This window comes from Etheostoma spectabile, unplaced genomic scaffold, assembly GCF_008692095.1.
Source record: "Etheostoma spectabile isolate EspeVRDwgs_2016 unplaced genomic scaffold, UIUC_Espe_1.0 scaffold00000832, whole genome shotgun sequence".
NCBI classification, from domain to species: Eukaryota; Metazoa; Chordata; class Actinopteri; order Perciformes; family Percidae; genus Etheostoma; species Etheostoma spectabile.
The window spans coordinates 1-9,447 of NW_022602648.1; the positions used below are offsets into that span (position 1 = coordinate 1).

The following is a 9,447-nucleotide window of genomic DNA, read 5'->3' on the forward strand; positions in this document are numbered from 1 at the left end:
CCAGGACAGGTACGGACCAAAAGTCTTAAAGAACCCCAAAAACACCAGCCTTTCAAAATAGATAGAAGATTGAAAAACTGATATAGGATTGGTCTTTCACCCTGAAGACCAATACTAATATCCCTAATAATCATATCATTGAAATAATAAGGACCTTTTTCACCCACTTTCACATGTCCAGGAGAGACACTATAAATTCAAAGCAGTTCTAACGATGGAACTCAGTGTTTGCAAAGTGAAAGGCAGCCTTAACTATTGACCCTGTAGGACATAGGTTTTTTAGTCACCATGCCGGTCATAACGGCGTGTCATATCAATCCTGTGCACGGTCTCTGCTCTGGGCAACCAAGGCACAAGGGTGTAAACTGTATCAGGACTTGGCAATATACTAGTCTCATAATATGAAAAGCAAAACCATGAGAACTGGGTTGTCTCCCGTCCCTAAGGAGTAATGTAACATAATCACAAGGAAACTGTTTCTATGTCCCACCTCTTACAAAAATCAGAACAGTAGAAGTCAGAAATCGTTGTATCTGGATATGTATATCGTGTCAGTATCTTTCCCTTGATCTGGTCTGTAGTGGTAATGGCGCCCAGTTAAACACCACCTCCCTGACAACGGCACCATCCTCGTGACCTGGACCCCGGTGGACAACGCCGTCCTCTACACGCTCTGCATCATCCGGGAGGGCTCCATGTCCCGCAACAAACTCAACACACACGGACACCACAGTGAGCTTCGGTGGCCTCGAGCGGGGACCACCTACTGCATCAAAGGCACAGCCTGGGACGCGCAGGGGCGAGCCGGAGACGACATCACCACTGCCAGATCACACGTAAACCCAATGAGATGTCTTAACATGAATCTAACATGTTATTAGCCTATTTGTGGGATAAAAAAAACAATAATTATAGGCTTATAGGTAAGGTAATCCCCTAGAAAAGCATTATCTTAGCATCATGCAGTGCACATGTATGTTATTTCTTAAATCATGCCAAACAATTATTTTAACAGCAAAAGGTACATATAAACGCTTGGGCCACCCATCAGTTAGTATGTAACCTAATTTTATGTAGTAGGGGGACCCTGTTCCATCTCTCTCTCAGTTAAGGGATCCTGGACTTAAAAAAAAACTGATGTAGGTAGAACAGGAATGTAGCAGATACTGTTACTAATTTCCCTGTGATGTCTCTTCCAGGCCCTCCAAGCCCAGATGTGATATTGGTCGAAGTGACTCAGGGCCGGTCTCTCGGGATCACCGTGTACTGGATGTCAGTGCAGGGAGGGGAGAACGATGTGGCCCGGACCATAACGGTCAAAACTGTAACTCAACAGTTAGTGGTTTACTGTTTTATCACACCTGTGGAGTGTGGCCAGAACCACTCTGTCTCTGTCAATGGCCTCGGGCCCACAGCCCCGCTACAAGCACATGGGGGCTATAGGTAGAATCACACACAATCCATAGCCACATACACCTTACTTGTACACATGTGCAGACACAAAATCATACATGTTAAATAGAATGTTTGACATGAGTCAAATGAGAAAGTGACTCTTTCTTTGACAGATCCGTGTCCCCCAGAGAACTCTGGGTGGAGGAGCCCAAAGCAGGCAACTGCTCGATTGTGTGGAATGAGGTGCAACTGGTGGAGTACTACATGGCTTTCATAAAGAGGGACGACGGGACTGAGAGGTCGTGCAACACCACCAAAACCACGTGTCCATTTTCCTGCATGTGTGGCTACACCTACCTCACCAACGTCTTCCCCTACAACCAGGCCGGCTCCAGCCCTTACGCAAACGTCCGCAACTACACCACCAGTAGGACCAGAAGCACCCACATGTAGTACCAGTACTGATGCATGTTTTCGCACAAGTGGTTTTGCTTTATTTAGATCATTAACTTCACATTGTGTGTACCTTCCATTACAACCAATGATCTACAAGATGACTTTTTATCAACAGCTACTTCACATCAAAAATGTATTGCACTGTTTAACATATGCAAAGCTCAAATGAAGCTGGGGTAGGCAGTTTTTTTTGGAAGAGGCAAAAACAAATGACAGAATTTGAAATATAGTCCTCCTCCTGCAGCTTTCCCTCTCTGTCCTAAGCCCCTCCCACCAGACGAGCGCTGGCACGTGCACACGCTTCATACAGGAAACAGTACAGTTAATTTCAATTATCCCGTTAGTGATTGTGATCCCGATGCCGTTATATAGCAGCAATTCTATAAAAAATGACTCTCTTTCTTTTTTGGAGTTGCTCTGCAATGTAGACCGTTGTAACCAATGCTGAATCGGGCTGTTGCAGCACGCCATCTGCATGTGTAGAACAGCCAATGGGACTACCCTCTCTGAAATGACCTGTGATTGGTCAAAGTCTCCCGTCACAGGCTAGATTTCCAAAGCCTGAAAACAAAGCCAAGAAGAAGTGCAGAAACCTAGTTTTCTCTTAGTCCAATTGAATTATCATGTACTGAAAGGTTATTTTCACACTGTGACACAAAAAACACATTCGCATGGCTTTCTGGGAAAATGGAACAGAGCCCATGTTATAGTTATGCTTTTCTAGTCAAGAAGATACATTTGGAAGACAAAAAAGTTTTAAGTACATGCAAGTTGGACAGGGGAAAACAATGACATCAGTGTAGTCTTTGTTGTTGTCCCCTGTTGATTCATGTTCTCACCTGTTTTTGCATTTCTACTCCCCCCCTTCTCTCCCAGTTCCTTGTTGCCCACAGGGTGTTAGCATAAATCTAGTTTCTACAGAGACCCTGGAGATCAACTGGTCGCCCGTCAAAGGGGCCGAGCTGTACGAGACGACGGCGGCAGAGACCAACGATGTCATCCACATGTAACGACACGGCGCCAGTGTGCGCGCTGTCAGATTTGCGGTGCACACGGCTTACACTGTGACCGTCACACCTTGCAGCGAGTTACGAGGTGCAACCGCACCTGCACACCCCAGACACATGAGACAGGTATTAATGGGGGGTATTTAGAGTGACATATCACCTCACCAACTACACACTTATCCACATACTTACAAAAGAAGGAAGGCAGGGAATTTGTGAGATATACCTAAAATATTGAAAATGACACAGTAGCCTAATGCTAGTTTGACATTTTAGGAAATACTACTTATTTTTACTTTGTTGTCAAGAATAGATGAGAGAATTGATACCACTCTCCCTTCTGTGCAATGTATATGAAGTCAAGTACTATGGGGCGCCGTTTGTAAAGCAGCTCGTGCTGAAAATAACAGCAACATTTGTCACATTTAGCTTTAAATAATGTTAAATAACTGGTATGAAATTTGAGGGTCACTTTCTTGCACATTTACAACAATATTTGTCAACTTGGAAATATTTTAAATAGTTAAATCCAAATATTAAATGTTACACCTAAATGTTAAATGTTAAATCTATATGCTAAATCTAATCTAAATGTTAAATCTAAATCTAATGTTAAATCTAAATCTAAATGTTAAATCTAAATCTAAATCTAAATGTTAAATCTAAATATTAAATCTAAATCTAAATGTTAAATCTAAATCTAAATCTAATGTTAAATCTAAATATTAAAACTAAATCTAAATGTTAAATCTAAATCTAAATCTAAATGTTAAATCTAAATATTAAATCTAAATCTAAATGTTAAATCTAAATCTAAATGTAAATCTAAATCTAAATCTAAATGTTAAATCTAAATATTAAATCTAAATCTAAAAGTTAAATCTAAATCTAAATGTTAAATCTAAATCTAAATCTAAATGTTAAATCTAAATGTTTCGGGTGAAACTAAATATTTAGCTAATATGCAAATTAATGTCGGTAAACGGAAGTACCATATAAAAGCTCGAGGAGGTCAGTGTATGTTTATAGTGTCAAATAACGAATAAAAATCCTCTCATCGGGAGATATGGACTCTTGAACTTGGATAACCGTGAAAATAACTACCTAAAATAAAAACACAGTTGGGGAAAACTGTATTTGAAGAGTACTTTGAGTTTTTAGTGTCACTTTTATGAATGGTGTGGGAATTATAGCCACTATAACCAGCCACGGGGGGGGCTCACTTTGACTGGTCTGTCACGTTCGCTTGCATAAGGTCAGCAAGAGCCTATCCCCGCCCGCCCCCGACAAGGCACCGACAAGCCCTGCGAAATGTCCAACGAATCAGCGTTAGCCGAGAACATCGGCAGAGCCGTCCTGGTGGCTGTACAAACTTATTCAACAGCGACAGCAACAGCCTCAGGGCCACCGCAGGCCCTCGGTAAGCATGTTTTCAAATCACGGAGCTAGCATTGTCTTGTTGTCAAGGTAGTAGCAAATCTCTACTGGCTAGCTACCGTTAGCTAGTTTAGTTAAGTTAGCCTTGACAACAGGGTTGCTAGCTCCGTGATTTGGAAAACATGCTTACCGAGGTGGCCCTGAGGCTGTTGCTGTCGCTGTTGAATAAGTTTGTTCAGCCACCAGGACGGCTCTGCCGATGTTCTCGGCTAACGCTGGATTCGTTAGACATACGCAGAGTGACCATGGCCAACAGTACCGTGCCTTGTCGGGGCGGGCGGGGATAGGCTCTTGCTGACCTTAATGCAAGCGAACGTGAACAGACCAGTCAAAGTGAGCCCCCCCGTGGCTGGCTATAGTGGCTATAATTCCCACACCATCATAAAAGTGACACTAAAAACTCAAAGTACTCTTCAAATACAGTTTTCCCCAACTGTGGTTTATTATTTTAGGTAGTTATTTTCACGGTTATCCAAGTTCAAGAGTCCATATCTCCCGATGAGAGGATTTATATTCGTTATTTGACACTATAAACATACACTGACCTCCTCGAGCTTTTATTTTGGTACTTCCGGTTACCGACATTAATTTGCAATTAGCTAAATATGTAGTTTCACCCGAAATTTAGATTTAACATTTAGATTTAGATTTAGATTTAACATTAGATTTAGATTTAACATTTAGATTTAGATTTAATATTTAGATTTAACATTTAGATTTAGATTTAGATTTAACATTAGATTTAGATTAACATTTAGATTTAGATTTAATATTTAGATTTAACATTAGATTTAGATTTAACATTTAGATTTAGATTTAATATTTAGATTTAACATTTAGATTTAGATTTAGATTTAACATTTAGATTTAGATTTAATATTTAGATTAACATTTAGATTTAGATTTAGATTTACATTTAGATTTAGATTTAACATTTAGATTTAGATTTAACATTTAGATTAGATTTAGCATATAGATTTAACATTTAACATTTAGGTGTAACATTTAATATTTGGATTTAACTATTTAAAATATTTCCAAGTTGACAAATATTGTTGTAAATGTGCAAGAAAGTGACCCTCAAAATTTCATACCAGTTATTTAAACATTATTTAAAGCTAAATGTGACAAAATGTTGCTGTTATTTTCAGCACGAGCCGCTTTACAAACGGCGCCCCATAAAGTACAGCACAAAAACTGCACAAAAACTGGAAACAGCTAGCCTGCTTCTGTCCAAAACACGACAAGCACATATAGGCCTATACTTTAATTTTGTAGGGCCTAAAAAAAATTAGATATACTATGTTCAGCAAAGAGCTTTAGAGGTGATGTTATGTGTACTTTGTTAGCTTCGGACATAGCAGGCTAGCTGTTTCCCCCCGTTTCCAGTCTTGTTGCTAAGCTAAGCTAACCAGTTGATGAAGGTAGCGTCACATTTACCATACAGACATGAGAGTTGTGTATCTCCTCATGTAACTCTTGGCAAGAAAGTGTATCATCATATTATCGTTTTCATTACCTAATTCCTCAATGTGCTCCAATAACAGTGTTTTTGGTATAAAAAACAGCTCCGTGCGCCCCAGAGATCGTGAACATGACGCAGACAACAACTCAACGTACAGAGTCCACTTCGCTATGCCCAACACCCCAACACAAATTACACCGTCACAGCCATCGGACGCTACGACACACACTCGTGCCAGTCCAGAAACGGCTCCTGTGAGCTCACACAGCTGCCCTGCGGTTCAACCTATGAGGTCATGGCAGTGGCCATGACGACTGTGGGGAGAAGTCTACCCGGATACAGTAAACCTTGGAAACAGGTATGATTGGTTATCAACACATTTGATTTATGCAGTACAAAAAAGGACCGAGTGCCTTCTTATTGGGTCTAAAATATTTGATTGTGATTGTGCCTATTTTTTAACTATCCAGCTAAACCATTTACCAATTGTTACATAAAAAAAATTATATATTTCATCATCAGGGCTTGGAGTAAACTCTTTTGACCACGAGTTACACAGGTTTTGTACCAGCCACTTTTTTTTTGCATAAAGGGTAAATACAGGAAATGCACAAGCACTGTTCTTAAACTTGTTAAGAATAAACATTAAGTGCTGTTAGGTTATTAACAAAATCAGTGCTGGACTATAGTAAACAATATATACAAACAATATAGCTACAAAACAATTGCAATGCTGTACATTTGTTCTGCACTGCTGTCGTAATTCAGCATTCTTCACAAACCGTGCCATTGTCACCAACCGTCCACTGGTATTTTAACGTCTCTTTGATTGTTTAAACAGTTTTTTTGCTCAAATCCAAGGAAATGGTGGACTCGGTTGGAATGTGAAAGAACAGTGATAAAAAAAACAATGAATCATTCAATTCTAATTGGCTACCCACCAACGGGGCAAGCCAATTGACAATTTCACCGCATTTGGCATGTGGTCGAATGTTGATTTCAAGCCCTGCTCATAATACATATATTTAATCCAGTATTGATAGTTGTTCTGTAATTGTCTCCCCAAGGTCCTTGCTGCCCCATGTATGTGAATGTGACCCAGGTCACCCAGGCCATGACCAACGTGACCTGGTCCCCCGGTAGCGGAGCTCGCTCCTACATCACCACCTTGATGTCGCCACGCGGGCACGCAAAGTGCCACACCCTGGACACCCACTGCCTGATGGGATGCATCACCTGTGGCACCAACTACAGCGTCAACATGGTGTCCATCAGCAGCACGGGACACGAGTCAGAGTGCAAATATCGCGGATTCTCATCCAGTGAGGACAAAACGCACATGTACACGCACACAAAATATACACACAGATGCCTGTTTGAGCGTGGAAATATTCAGTAGTAACGACCAGAGGTGGGTAGAGTAGCCAAAAATGGTACTCAAGTAAAAGTACTGTGACTTCAGAATAATATGACTCAAGTAAAAGTAAAAGTAGTCATCCAAATAATTACTTGAGTAAGAGTAAAAAAGTGCTTGATGAAAAAAACTACTCAAGTAGTGAGTAACTGTTGAGTAACTTGATATTTCTTAACACAAGCATCAATCAGACCGACAAAAATACAAAATAATCATCTTTAGGCAACTTATAGTTCGTGCAATCAATAAAAAAATTAAAAGTAATTAATATATTACAAATAGCTTAAGTGAGAGACTTGTCACGTCAAATTTGGATGGATACTGCATGTGCAAACATACTGTATGTAACCTAAAAGACAAACATCCACCTATCCACAGCAAAAACTAAAACTACCGCTACGTCTCCTCAGGTTAGACGTTGGGTTGTTGAACGCTCACATGTCCGTTTGTTTTGGTCGACACTAAACGCCACATGATGTAGCTGCTGTTTCGCACTCTTCCTAAAAGGTAACCATGCTTTCACTGTGAGGGCCGGGGGGGGGGGGTTCCTCCTCGTCTGTGTTGCCTTGGCGACGGTTGATTCTGACGTCTTTGTTTTGCTACGACCGCAAAGCTAACCTGTCCCGCCGCTGAGATCGAGCACGGTCACGTGACTGCACGACGACGTTTGATTGGTGGAACGCAGTCGCGTGGTAGAGCCTTCAGCGGAAGACTCTCTCTCTGTCAAAATAAACATTAAAATGAGACGTACGCTGGGGTAAAAACAAGAATACCAAAGAGGTAAAAGAAAAAGTGACGAGCTCCTTGTAGCCTAATGTAGCGAAGTAAGGGTACAGTTTCTTCTTCACTAATCTACTCAAGTAAATAGTGATTTCAAACTACTCCTAGAAGTTTTCAAAAACGTACTCAAGTAAATGTAATCGTTACTACCCACCTCTGGTAATAACACAAACTCACCTTTTTCAAACTAATTCTTGCAGGTGCCTGCTGTCCAACCAGCGTCAAGCTCTATCGCAGGGCCAACAACTCCCTCAGGGTGTACTGGAGCTCTTTGGGCCCTCAGATGCAGAACCACACGGTACAGCTGTACGGGACAGCAGCCAACTACACCTGTATCGCAGCGGGAGGCAGCAAATACTGTGACATCCAGGAGGAAACGTGTGGGGATGTCTACACGGTAGTGGCGGCACCGGTGGGACAAAACGGGATCAAAGTCGGTTTCTGTCAACCGAGGACATACTCAGGTGAGCAACACACGTGTGATGTGATTTGTTGTCGTAATTATTAGTAACAAGCGGCTTTAATGTGTTCATTTTTGTCATTTTCTCAGTTCCCTGCCCGGGAGGTAATGCTGCCATGGGTAAGTATCCTCTAAACTTGACTTTTTGGTTTGCAGTAGTTAAAGGAACAGTTTGACATTTTGATGCTAACTGTTCCCCCCTGTTGTCACTCTTTATGCTAAGCTAAGCTAACCTGCCACTGGTTGTAGCTTCACATTTATTGGTATCGATCTTCTGATCTAATTCTCGGCAAGCAAGCAAATAATGTCAGAACTATTCTCATAAACCTTTGTTAAGTTAGGAGCTGTTTGAAAACTGCTACTGCACTGAAACCTTGTTTCTCTCCTTCTTAAGTGGTCTCACGTAAAAGACGAAGTGTGAAATAAGCGCGGTAAGTTTGTCACTCAACTCACTCCAGATAAGAACACACTGTCTACAGACCACTTGGAGTTACAGTACAGTATTTACAGTGCTTTGTGAGTGCGAACATGTGTGTACGAAATTTATAAAAAGCTGTTTTCACAGACAAATGCTTACTTATCCTCAGAGATGGGAAGTAACGAAGTATTGTACTCAAGTATATTTTTCAGGTATTTTTAATTACTTTACTATTTTTTTTTTTTACTTTTACTCCTTACATTTTAACACGAGTATCGGTACTTTCTACTCCTTACATTTTACAAAATTGACTCGATGCTTTAGTTTTGTACTAAAGCTCGTCTATCGGAGGATAATCAGTTGAGATTGTGTGTGTGCGTCCTTGAGAACTGAAAGTCATATAACTTACAATATGTTGTCAGTTCATTTATTGGCCTATAGTTCTGGTAAATTTAAAGCTAGCTAGTGATTTTGTTGCTGTTGATTCATGATGGCTTGCGTTTGTATTTTAGGTGCATTATTACATGCTACAGTAGGCTAGTTACTCTTCATTAAGATAAGTAATTAATGGTGGGTTATTGTTATTTTTTACTAACATATACATGTATGATTCCT

At 40.6% G+C, this 9,447-nt stretch overlaps 1 pseudogene; it reads left to right on the forward strand.

The window, feature by feature from the left end:
* Positions 1 to 597: 597 nt before the first annotated feature.
* LOC116674603 (fibronectin type III domain-containing protein 7-like) lies at positions 598 to 8,947 on the forward strand (annotated as a pseudogene).
* The last annotated feature ends 500 nt before the right edge of the window (positions 8,948 to 9,447 follow it).